Source organism: Gigantopelta aegis, chromosome 6 (assembly GCF_016097555.1).
Source record: "Gigantopelta aegis isolate Gae_Host chromosome 6, Gae_host_genome, whole genome shotgun sequence".
Lineage (NCBI taxonomy): Eukaryota > Metazoa > Mollusca > Gastropoda > Neomphalida > Peltospiridae > Gigantopelta > Gigantopelta aegis.
In genome coordinates, this window is record NC_054704.1 from 9,408,461 (window position 1) to 9,422,899 (window position 14,439).

Consider the following 14,439-nt stretch of genomic DNA (forward strand, 5'->3'; position numbering starts at 1 on the left):
ACCTACCAGCGTCAATGCTGAAGACATAACCACAACGCCACATAGGCCGGTGCATTACGTTCATTTATTAACTTCGAACCCAGTACCTACCAGCGTTAATGCTGAAGACATAACCACAACGCCACATAGGCCGGTGCATTACGTTCATTTATTAACTTCGAACCCAGTACCTACCAGCGTTAATGCTGAAGACATAACCACAACGCCACATAGGCCGGTGCATTACGTTCATTTATTATCTTCGACTATTTTCGTGCTTCTTTCCAATTTAGGTTCAAACACACTGTCCTGGGCACATACCTCAGCTATGTGGACTGTCTTTCCAAGACGGTGATTAGTTGTTAGTGGTTAGTCAGAGAGAAGTCGGTGTAATGACCTTACACTTACCCATAATGCACCGAGTAGTTAAACTCGCCCTGTGTGGGAACAGGTACTGGAATGCGAACCCAAAACCCTCTCATTCTTAAGTCCAATGACTTATCCACTACCCTCTAGAGGCCGGTAGGTGCATCCCGTATTCCATCAATCAATCCATCAATTAACCATTTGACTCGTGCTTACATCCACTGAAGGTCCAAGCACGACTGTCTTGGGCACATTCTCCGATATTCCCCGGTGGATGTGTCCCAGACAGGGTGATTTCCATCAAGCCCAGGGTTGGTGTCTCGTTTGATAACAGGGCCTATTGAGCCGCGCGGAACCCGACTGAACCGAATTACTCCCGCCAGTGGCTCATGAAAATAGCGCCGCACCGTCAACGATAATGTGCTTAGCCTTTCACTCTAATATTTGCTGTACAAACGACGCTCATTTCAAGCTTTGGCGAATTCAAGTAGTTATCGATCGCACGCGCCTATTTGAAAAAGCCTTTTTACACTGCAAACACTCCCAGCTGCATAAAAAGTAGGTAGAGATAAAAGTTTTCTTTATTATTCCTGTAGACAATGCGACCAATTACTTCCTCTGACTGTTGGGCGCTGTTAGAACGGTTTCCAAATGCCAGCGAAGGCAGACACGAAACGTAAGGAACTACGCCGTTCTTAACGTATTTATACATGCTAAGTTAATAATTAGTTTATATCCGTATTTCGTGAATCAAGTTTTAATTCGGTAATTACATTTACTATAAACATACGATGGAGACCGCCTCTGATATTGTCACATTGGGCTGAGGTAGGAAGATATTTTTCCTCACCATCATTCACATAATAAAAGTTATTATTTACGATCACTCGCAAAATACATTTGTTATATCCATGACTCGCATTAGAAATAACCAGTCGCTATTAAATATATCACATAAGCAGATAATTACAGAATCAAGAATTGCCAGGAAAGAACATTCTAAGATCAATCATTTGATTGTATTTGGTAACAGAAGTATACTACACTTTGTCAAGCATTTGTTAAATGGATTTTGAATAGAGTATTAGCTATTTGTGGACCACAGTGAATCCTCCAAATCATCCGACTCTAAATCCTGGTTAAAAACAACAACACATTCGCACTTTTCGGAAATGGACCTTAAGGTGCGGTTTCATCGCGTGATATAAAATAACGACCTGTAGTATACAGTTTGCACACGGATACAAAGCAGTGGTCTAACACAGAAATGAACTGGGGCCTAATTCACAAAGCTATCGGTCTATAATCGATCCCCGTCGGTGGGCCCATTGGGCTATATCTCGTTCCAGCCAGTGCACCACGACTGGTATATCAAAGACCGTGGTATGTGTTATTCTGTCTGTGGGAGGGTGCAATTAAAAGATCCCTTGCTGCTAATGGAAAAATTTAACGGGATCCCTAAGACTATATGACACAATTACCATATGTTTGACATCCAATAGCCAATGATTAATAAATCAATGTGCTCTAGTGGTGGTGTTAAATCAAACATACTTTTTTAACTTTCGTCATTGCAAGTATTTTTACATTGCAAATATTATATGCGGTTTGAAAAAGTCACCTTTCTCCTAAATGTACTATTTTCACGTATAAATGTATCCTTGGCCAGTTTTTCAAAAATGATATCTTAGAAAAGATTAAGTGTATATATATATATACAATATTTATGAAACGAATGTTGGGTTTGTATTTTTGACCTCGTCCTCGTTCCACGTGTTCCAAAGGCAATATCATTATTTATCTACATACATGTACATTCAAAGAAAGCATCAGCAATGGATTTGTCTTAAACAGAATTAAAAAATCGAATGAAGATTCTGAAAGAAACGGCTGACTGTGCATTTTCAAAAGCTTGATTTCGATTTTTCAAGTGGGTAGATACAATAATTGCAAAAGATCTTTGCGTTTCATAAAATTCAATACAAATGAATATTCCTGATTTTAGATATCGTTTTGCTGGTAATTATAGGTTTTGTTCTTAAGACAAGATGTTTGGTCTCATACAACAGAATGTGATGGTCAACCAGCATACGGAACAGTTTACGACATACCCTGCTTTACGACATACCTTAGTACCGCACTTATACGTGGTAGTGTGCTTGTGGACCATAGGCCCTAAAGATTTTTAAAAGGGGTCGATTTGCTTTCAGTTAAGAATACAACGATTGAACTATAAAAACAGTTTTTCGTATAACAATAGAATGAAGTAAACATTATTTTAACAAAATCAAATTGCAGGGAGAGGTGTTTAATAGGCTAAAACTATATTGATCTGTTTACTTTACCTTAAGATCTTATAATATATTAAAATCTACTAAAATCTGGTTACTTTCATCATAATGTGCCCAAACTGCATGAATTTGGGTGCATTTTTGACAATGTTCACACCCATACAAACCACACCCAAGCGGGAGTAGGCGGATATCGCACATATATTTATGAAAAATTTGCTCATCAAACCTTACACAAATCCTCATTTGAAAGACGGTTTAGCTATAACACATTTTACAAAATGAGCTTGTTTGAAAATTACCCAAATTAATCGCGCCCCACTTTTGTCACAAGGAAAACCCGGTGCATGAACACCAAGCCTCATTAAAGCTAAACCGTTTGCACCACTGGGCTACGTGCAGCCCCTTAATGGAACATAGAAGGAAAACGTTTTACCACTAAGCTACGTGCAGCCCCTTAATGTAACATAGAAGGAAAACGTTTTACCACTGGGCTACGTGCAGCCCCTTAATGTAACATAGAAGGAAAACGTTTTACCACTGGGCTACGTGCAGCCCCTTAATGGAACATAGAAGGAACACGTTTTACCACTGGGCTACGTGCAGCCCCTTAATGTAACATAGAAGGAAAACGTTTTACCACTGGGCTACGTGCAGCCCCTTAATGGAACATAGAAGGAAAACGTTTTACCACTGGGCTACGTGCAGCCCCTTAATGGAACATAGAAGGAAAACGTTTTACCACTGGGCTACGTGCAGCCCCTTAATGGAACATAGAAGAAAAACGTTTTACCACTGGGCTACGTGCAGCCCCTAGAAGAAAAACGTTTTACCACTGGGCTACGTGCAGCCCCTTAATGGAACATAGAAGAAAAACGTTTTACCACTGGGCTACGTGCAGCCCCTTAATGGAACATAGAAGAAAAACGTTTTACCACTGGGCTACGTGCAGCCCCTAGAAGAAAAACGTTTTACCACTGGGCTACGTGCAGCCCCTTAGTGGAACATAGAAGAAAAACGTTTTACCACTGGTCTACGTGCAGCCCCTTAGTGGAACATAGAAGAAAAACGTTTTACCACTGGGCTACGTGCAGCCCCTTAATGGAACATAGAAGAAAAACGTTTTACCACTGGGCTACGTGCAGCCCCTAGAAGAAAAACGTTTAACCACTGGGCTACGTGCAGCCCCTTAATGGAACATAGAAGAAAAACGTTTTACCACTGGGCTACGTGCAGCCCCTTAATGGAACATAGAAGAAAAACGTTTTACCACTGGGCTACGTGCAGCCCCTTAATGGAACATAGAAGAAAAACGTTTTACCACTGGGCTACGTGCAGCCCCTTAACGGAACATAGAAGAAAAACGTTTTATCACTGGGCTACGTGCAGCCCTTTAACGGAACATAGAAGAAAAACGTTTTACCACTGGGCTACGTGCAGCCCCTTAATGGAACATAGAATAAAAAGTTTTACCACTGGACTACGTGCAGCCCCTTAATGGAACATAGAAGAACATGTTTTACCACTGGGCTACGTGCAGCCCCTAGAAGAAAAACGTTTTACCACTGGGCTACGTGCAGCCCCTTAATGGAACATAGAAGAAAAAGTTTTACCACTGGACTACGTGCAGCCCCTTAATGGAACATAGAAGAAAATGTTTTACCACTGGGCTACGTGCAGCCCCTAGAAGAAAAACGTTTTACCACTGGGCTACGTGCAGCCCCTTAATGGAACATAGAAGAAAAACGTTTTACCACTGGGCTACGTGCAGCCCCTTAACGGAACATAGAAGAAAAACGTTTTACCACTGGGCTACGTGCAGCCCCTTAATGGAACATAGAAGAAAAAGTTTTACCACTGGACTACGTGCAGCCCCTTAATGGAACATAGAAGAAAATGTTTTACCACTGGGCTACGTGCAGCCCCTAGAAGAAAAACGTTTTACCACTGGGCTACGTGCAGCCCCTTAATGGAACATAGAAGAAAAACGTTTTACCACTGGGCTACGTGCAGCCCCTTAACGGAACATAGAAGAAAAACGTTTTATCACTGGGCTACGTGCAGCCCTTTAACGGAACATAGAAGAAAAACGTTTTACCACTGGGCTACGTGCAGTCCCTTAACGGAACATAGAAGAAAAACGTTTTACCCCTTAACGGAACATAGAAGAAAAACGTTTTACCACTGGGCTACGTGCAGCCCCTAGAAGAAAAACGTTTTACCTCTGGGCTACGTGCAGCCCCTTAATGGAACATAGAAGAAAAACGTTTTACCACTGGGCTACGTGCAGCCCCTTAACGGAACATAGAAGAAAAACGTTTTACCACTGGGTTACGTGCAGCCCCTTAACGGAACATAGAAGAAAAACGTTTTACCACTGGGCTACGTACAGCCCCTAGAAGAAAAACGTTTTACCACTGGGCTACGTGCAGCCCCTTAACGGAACATAGAAGAAAAACGTTTTGCCACTGGGCTACGTGCAGCCCCTAGAAGAAAAACGTTTTACCACTGGGCTACGTGCAGCCCCTTAGTGGAACATAGAAGAAAAACGTTTTACCACTGGGCTACGTGCAGCCTCTTAACGGAACATAGAAGAAACACCTTTTACCACTGGGCTACGTGCAGCCCCTTAATGGAACATAGAAGAAACACGTTTTACCACTGGGCTACGTGCAGCCCCTTAATGAAACATAGAAGAAAAACGTTTTACCACTGGGCTACGTGCAGCCCCTAGAAGAAAAACGTTTTACCACTGGGCTACGTGCAGCCCCTTAGTGGAACATAGAAGAAAAACGTTTTACCACTGGGCTACGTGCAGCCCCTTAATGGAACATAGAAGAAAAACGTTTTACCACTGGGCTACGTGCAGCCCCTTAACGGAACATAGAAGAAAAACGTTTTACCACTGGGCTACGTGCAGCCCCTTAACGGAACATAGAAGAAAAACGTTTTACCACTGGGCTACGTGCAGCCCCTAGAAGAAAAACGTTTTACCACTGGGCTACGTGCAGCCCCTTAGTGGAACATAGAAGAAAAACGTTTTACCACTGGGCTACGTGCAGCCCCTTAACGGAACATAGAAGAAACACGTTTTACCACTGGGCTACGTGCAGCCTCTTAACGGAACATAGAAGAAACACCTTTTACCACTGGGCTACGTGCAGCCCCTTAATGGAACATAGAAGAAACACGTTTTACCACTGGGCTACGTGCAGCCCCTTAATGAAACATAGAAGAAAAACGTTTTACCACTGGGCTACGTGCAGCCCCTAGAAGAAAAACGTTTTACCACTGGGCTACGTGCAGCCCCTTAGTGGAACATAGAAGAAAAACGTTTTACCACTGGGCTACGTGCAGCCCCTTAATGGAACATAGAAGAAAAACGTTTTACCACTGGGCTACGTGCAGCCCCTTAACGGAACATAGAAGAAAAACGTTTTACCACTGGGCTACGTGCAGCCCCTTAACGGAACATAGAAGAAAAACGTTTTACCACTGGGCTACGTGCAGCCCCTAGAAGAAAAACGTTTTACCACTGGGCTACGTGCAGCCCCTTAGTGGAACATAGAAGAAAAACGTTTTACCACTGGGCTACGTGCAGCCCCTTAACGGAACATAGAAGAAACACGTTTTACCACTGGGCTACGTGCAGCCCCTTAATGGAACATAGAAGAAACACGTTTTACCACTGGGCTACGTGCAGCCCCTTAATGGAACATAGAAGAAAAACGTTTTACCACTGGGCTACGTGCAGCCCCTAGAAGAAAAACGTTTTACCACTGGGCTACGTGCAGCCCCTTAGTGGAACATAGAAGAAAAACGTTTTACCACTGGGCTACGTGCAGCCCCTTAATGGAACATAGAAGAAAAACGTTTTACCACTGGGCTACGTGCAGCCCCTTAACGGAACATAGAAGAAAAACGTTTTACCACTGGGCTACGTGCAGCCCCTAGAAGAAAAACGTTTTACCACTGGGCTACGTGCAGCCCCTTAATGGAACATAGAAGAAAAACGTTTTACCACTGGGCTACGTGCAGCCCCTTAACGGAACATAGAAGAAAAACGTTTTACCACTGGGCTACGTGCAGCCCCTTAATGGAACATAGAAGAAAAACGTTTTGAGCACATGTGGAAATATTGTAAATACTTAAATGATAACGCTAGAATCTTGAGATTGGTAGAATGAAAGAACAAGCATTGAAAGTGAAAACAAATAATAGACGATTGGATCTTTGTTTATTGATTTGGGAACCCATGACAAGAGCGGATCCAAGGAAGGGGACAAGCGGGACATCTCCCCCCTAAAAACAAATTCAACTACTCATTTTAAAACAATGTTTAAAATTTCATTTCAAGATTGTGAAATTTGTATTAAAATGCCTTTTTTAGGAGTTCGTCTATGTACCATTTTGCCCTTGGACTTCTCCATGAACATTTTCCTAGGTCCGCCCTTGCATATCCCTAACACTGGATATCTAATTTCCAATGACACATTACAGAGAACTGGAAACCGAAATTGCCAAACCGTTGATGCCAACCGTGTGGCTGAAATCATGTCTGAAGGCGGCAAACACGCGATCTTGTGTTTTTCAAACTTATCAATGGTGCGATGCTTGGCGAACAATGTAGAATAAACATTTGCCAATTGCGCTAAACGACACGAATTAATTGAAATGAGTCGCAGACAATCCAAATAAAACAAAATAATTATATGCTCCTAGACGCCGAATGCAGTTTGTATGTTTGCATTCTAATGGAAGCGGATCGAGTATGAGAAAATTGATTGAAAACACGACCGGCAAACGGTGCTTACAAGGCGGTGCTGTCTACGCTTATCTCTGTTTTAGTTTCATTAAGAATTCAGGTAACTACACATGAAAGGAATACGTGTGCACGACACCACAGCATGCTGGTTAATCAACGACTGGTAATTGCGTGTCTCGGTCTGGGGAATGGCAGGAGAACCTGAGACTGCAAGACCATACTTAGCCTGGAATAAGGAGAGGATAATCGCTCCCGGAATCAGGGCTCAGCAATAGATGACCTTTTCTAGGTAGACACAAAGGGAACTTTTATACTAAATATATACCTTTCCCCTTTTCTCACTTGCCTAGCTAGATAAAGCCTTAGACGAGTGTTTAAATATGATTAATAAAAAAGGTTCCACCAGTTGAAGTTGAATAGCGGGAAAAGTACGGCTAGTAAAGAACATAGAACATTGACAATTTGCAAGGGCGAATAAAAACTTCAAGTGCCCGCTTTTGTTTTCAATTTTCTATTGAAGTGCCCTTTACAAGAATTAATCCATGTGGCCTTTTGCCTTTGGTCCTCTCCCTAAACTATTTTTCTGGGTCAGCCCTTGATTTGCACAGAATGAGTTTATTATACTGTTTATAGAGGGGTGAATGTTCACTGGATGTAGAGATCACTTTTAAAATGGTGCTTGATACAAAATGTAATGTCTATAAACTGGCTGTACAACTGAGAAGATACTGTTCGGACTAAACAGAACATCTGTCTGGCGACCACCTTCTAATCCAGGATGAAATGCACCTCCTTACTTCTTTAAAGGTTTGTTTTCAATATTTTGACATTACGTTTTGTATCACGCATCATTTAAAAAGTAAACTATGCATCCATGACAACATATCAAACTAGTTTTGTACAAATTTCCAGTGTTCTGTGAACAACATTTCCCGCTATTCGACTTCTAAAAGAAAGGTTGTTTTCATGAATCACACGACAATATAAATTATATTAATTAGGGAAAAGACATGACTGTCAATGTCATTATTTGAAACAAAATCAAAACAACATGCGAAACGCTACAGATAAATCCTAATATTTTCAACTCAAATGGTCATGCGAATTTGTCAATTTCGAAACAGATATTTTTTTTCCTCTCTTTTCGGCGGCGGTTCCGCCTGGCTGCACAGTGTAATGACTGATACGAAATGGGCAAAACGGCTTGAGATGATCGATGCCAACAGAAGGACGTCTCAGCGCGGCGGTTCAAGCGGCGGCGACGATTGATAATCAATCCAAGTCCGGAGAGAGATAATCTATGGCACGGGGAGAGCCATCGACCGTCATGTGGAGGAGTCCTCTTCAGTCCATTAGCGGCTCTCGTTGCGTCACTGATGATACGACAACAAACCCTCGTCCAACGTGCGCTTATTTGTCGTATTGCGGCACGGTGGAGAGACAACATCATGCGACGGGAGGCCGCCAAGAGTGTGCCATCATCGACAGCAGGTAGCCGTCACACCACTCTGACATCAAACACGGCTCTTACCGGAGCTTCCAGAGGAACCTAGAGTGTGGCGGTTCCCAGCCAAGCACGTACGTCGGATTTGTCGTGTCCTAAAGCACGGACTGGACGAGAACAGAGAGATCGGTGTGTCGAGTTCTGAACGAGTGAATGAGACACAGTCATGCTCGTTAAACGGCGGGTAGTATTGACACATAAACCGTAGACTAAGTGTAGTTATGAAAGTGAAATGGAGACGATGTTGCGTACCATTTAATAGCTTTCATATCGATATATATTAATTGATTGTGAGATTGTAAACAGAAAACTAATTATTGTAGAACATGTAGAAGGATTAATAGTTTGATCTACACACACATTATTTGTCAGCATTTCATTGTTTGGAATTTTGTTCTGTTGATTGATTAGTTTACTTCTTTTCTTCGTTTTTCTTTCATTCAAACGGTTATTCCGCCTGTGTGTCTGTCTGTCTGTCAGCTATCTAATTCGTTTCTCCTTTCTCTCTAGGAGGGATCTAACCCAGTCAGTAGAACGCTCGACCTAGGTGCTTGGGTCGAAGGATTAAATCGCATCCGAGGACATTGTCTGATTGTGCTTTTTCTCTCGTACCAACCAGTTCCCCACGACTGACTTGTCAAAAGCCGTGGTATGTGCTATTTTGTATGTGGGAAAGTCCATATGGAAAATGTAGCGATCGGAATAACCAAATATTTGACATGCAATAGCAGATGATTACTAAATCAATATGCTCTAGTGGTGTCGTTAAAACCCACTTTAACTCCATTTTTCATCCCATACTTTATTCTTTATTCATCTTCAAACCTTTGTGTTTTATCTGCATTATCATTTAATGATTCAGCTTCCATTTCTTGTTCTAGCTCTTTTGTTCTTCACATTAAATAATTCATTTAGTGTCTTATTTCAAGCCTTCGTTGGTTCCTTACGTTAACTTTCCAAAGCATTTCCACTGAACTTAAATTGAACTGACTGAATAAAAAAGAAAAAGAAAACAGAGAAACAAAATTTAGAACAGGAAGAATTATTCGTTAGAAGCATAATTAGTTAATCAGGTGACCTCTAAGTAAAGGTAATCTTTTAGAATATATAGTATAATGTTTAACGAAGATCTGAGCCCTAAAGACAGCCGAGTGTACAACTCGCTTGATGATATTTCACTTGATTAGATTTGGGAGAACAGAGAGGTCTCTGTACTCGCTCAGTTGATACAATATTTATTACCTTTGGTATTTGATGGAATGGTGTCATCGCTTCTGGTATTTTACCGCCGACTACAGTCACTGAATGATGTAATCGGTTTCTGGTTACGTTTTTTCTAGCTGAGGAAATTAGAAGTCGCTCAGATCACAAGACGTTATCGATTGTTGGCTTTAACGTCATTTAAAGTCAGTCACGTGAAAGTCACCTTAATTTGTGTAAAATAATTTATAGTAAATGACACATTCGTGTCGACAGAAAATTAAAAGCCTTTTCTCTTTTTTTCCCTCTCTCTCAGAAATTTACTTTCTTAAAAGATATTATTATTTGTTTTAAATCCTGGGATTTGAAAATTATATTTCATCTTAGTTTTAAGGAATGTAAAATCTACTTCAATGTGTTTCTATTTGTTGACGTTTTTCGGTTATTACAAAATTGCGCTATTATTCAGTTTCAGATAGCAGTTGTAAGTGAATAGAACCACAGACATATGTAGTGATAATCACACCCACACTGCAATATTTCTTGCCTTGTCTTTGAATCAGGCGTATGCGCACGCTTCCCACCCTGTCTCATTGTACAGATGTATAGATACATTTAATGAAAAATAATTTTTACTGCATTAAGAAATTTATCTTTTGAAATAATGACCTAATACAATTTTAGAGGTCCCAAAAGGAAACGGTTTTAGCAGCAAACTGTTATGTACTTGGTTCAATAGCAATTTGTTCATAAATGGTTCACCAAAGACCCCAGCGAGGAAAATCCACATTCAGCAGTTATAGCCTAGAGTTCCAGCCACTTCGTCGTGGAAGGCATTTAATGGGCGAAATCTCTTTGGTCGTGCTTTTCGGCAAATAAAAAGCAAATTGTAAGGAATGCGCGATCCGCATCTTCCATTCCAGGCACGAACGCCCATATGACAGGGGAAGGCTATCATTGCCAATTGTCTTGTAGGAAATAGGTTTCGTGCCCGCGCATCCCGTGGAACGTCTTCTAATTAAGATGGCCTCCTTTTGATAGGGAAATGGCCACCGTCTACATCTGATCGGTACCATGGACAAATTGTATGGCACGGAATCAAATCCTTTGTGTCCCATTTTTGTTTCGGTTGGTTTTATTACTCGTCAATTACGACACGTTCAGGATCCGAAGGTGTGACCAAAACCTCGAGTTTGAGGTTAAGTATTGTACTTTTTAAGTGCGCTCTGTTTGATTAATGCAGATCAAAGAGATACCAGAAATCAGCTGACAGATGGGATATAGTGTATATTAGTACTATTTGATATAACTCGTATATTAAAATCAATATTAAACATGCTTCTTACAAGACATGAGCAAATTCTGTTCTTAAAATACCAGTATGCTTATATATGATGAAGTTGTATGAAATTTGACTTTAGACCACCGTTTACAGCTTATTTAATACTGGTTTGATTTCAATAATTAAAATATAATAAATATGAATATATATACAGAATTAGTAACATTACAAACGTCAATAAAAAGGTGTTTTTTTACGACACGAGTAGAGCAAACGACAATAATACCTAATTGTCTGGAAGAACTTCTGAAAACAAATGTTTGCAAAACGTTTTTACCATGATTATGTAAATGAACATACATCTAAACATAAAATAAAATGAGAATTGTGTTGTATGTTTAGTGACGATTTAATGCAGCTTTTTACGTTGTGTAAACATATTAAGATATTCTGAAATATCGTTATTAACTGCATATTCTTAAACTAAAATCAGACTCCCAAGTTAATGCACAAACAATTATTTTAGACAACTATTCTAAAAATATACATAAATCAAAATGCAAAAGTCAAAGACAAACGTTAATTGGATTCCAGAATAGTCTGAACATATATTACCATATAGAAAGTATATTTTTACAATAAATAACAGACCCAATAAATTTGAAGAAAAGAGAAATAGTTGGACCAAACTAAGTGTATAAAGTGTTATGTGTATTTTTATGTTTCAGAATTATTTATCGATAGATTATATAGCAAAATATGTATTATTGATTTTATAATATTATATTAATATTAGTAGGAAAACGTTTGATAACACATTAACTTTTTTATTATTTAAATATGTTTATTTCACAATGTGTATCGGTTTTGTGTACTGTATAATGTGTGGTGAAATAAAAGTTGGTTAAATAGATTTGACACCCAATAGCCGATGTATTTGTCGTGCTGGGGGTGTCGTTAAACATTCATTCATTCATTCATTCATTGGTTAAACAGGCCAAATTTATGAAGCCTGATCTTTTTAAAACACAGCTGTAAAGTATTTTAATTACCATACACATTCTTACAGGCGTGTGAGACAGAAACAAGCTGTGTGAAGTCAGCTCTTCATGATGGATCTTCTTTTAGAAAAACAATGTTTCTGTGTTTTGTGTCATCAGTTTTAGATGTCTAATATCTTGAGCACCTGGGTTAGAGTATTAGAGAAGAAACTCGCTGCAACCATAATATTATAAACTATTCGTATTACCAATTATCAAAAAATTACAGGGCAACACATACCTGATTGCAAAGGAAACTAATGTAAAATCCGGAGTCGATGTATAACTAAAGGTAAAGAAAATGTTTTATAAGTATGCGCTGCAACGATCTCTCTCTCTGTCTGTATGTCTGTCTGTCTGTCTTTCTCTCTATATCTCTCGCTGTCAGTCAATCAGTTAGTATGTCTGTCTCTGTTACTCTCTCCTCGTCTGTCTCTCTGTATCTGAATCTACAAAATATATATATTTCTCTGGATATTTTTGTCTGTTCTCTGTCTTTACTTCTCTATAAGCATATCTTGTTTTTAATACGTGGCCGTAAGTGATTCCGTCCAGTATAAAGCTACCCCGGGCAAGTACTCAGTATTAAGTGCCACTTCTTAAACTGATTTCTTGACGAAGATTTCCTTGTTATCTTTTCCAGTTTGGAAGCATTTAGCAAGTATTTGTACTTCTTATCTAGCTATCGACAAAAAGCCTGGTCAAATGACCACAGCTTGACCGAGGAATCAGGCAAACACCACATTGCCCCAGAGAAAACCCAACGAGAAATTTTTTGAGAAACTGGGTCTTTGCAAATAAGATATCTTTTCTGCCGTTACAATCGTAATTCTAAGCACAGCCGCAATATAGATGTTTTATTTGGACTCGAGATCTTTGTTTGCTTATAATTTTCACGGAAAGACCCAGTAAGACCAAATCAATGAGTCTCAGGCTTCGTAATATCGGGCATGACAGTTTAAAAGCGATTTGGCTTAAACCGCCTTTAAAACATGATATCAATGTGCACTAAAGTGCCTTGTCTTCGATTTCAAAACACGTATTGAAATAACCATGGAACGTACAAAATGCTGTCCAATAAATCCTTTTCCTACTTGTTTTTTCTTTTCTTTCTGTTCTGTTTTGAAGTTATAAATGTGAATCATGAATATTTATAGGGGTTATGCAATTAGAAAGTGATTTCAGTTGGTCGACTTTTTTATGGAAACTTTTAATTATTCATATACATGTATTATATAGCTGGGCTATCACACAAGTGAAGAAATTCATCGAATTATCCACATAACAACAACAACAACAACAAATTAATTCCAAAAATATATTAGTGTCGTAAAATATATGTATTATGGAGAAGGCCTAGTAAGTTGTATAACTTGTGCCTAATCCATTTGTTCTTTAAAAAGCAATAAAATATGTTTCAATCAAACAACAACAACAACAACAACAATTATAACAGCAAAAAACCCAAAACAAAACAAACAAACAAACAAACAAACAACAACAAAAACAAACAACAACATCCAGTGCAACACATATTATCATCACAGGCCTGTAGGAACGACTTTGGGAGTGGGGGTGAGGGGTGGGAGGGCACTGACGGATCGGGTGCAAACTCTATATCAGATTTTGGTTACAATGGCAAACACTAATATGTAAAAAAAAAAGGCTCACAAGTGTGTGTGTGTGTGTGGGGGGGGGGGGGGGGTGCACGTGCTCCCCGGCCCCCCGGTTCCTACGGACCTGCATCAACAACGACAACAGTAATAACGACGACGACGCCAACCGTTTCCGAAACCATGTATCTGAGTACAGCTTTAAACTATTTTCGTCCTGTGTTTAATTATGATTCAAACACATTGCCCTGGGCACACACCTCAGTTAACAGGACAGAAGTTAATGATGAGAGAGAGAGAGAGAGAGAGAGAGAGAGAGAGAGAGAGAGAGAGAGAGAGAGAGATAGAGAGATATCTATGTAGTGATCGATTTTTCTCGTTTTTATAATCAAGACTGCA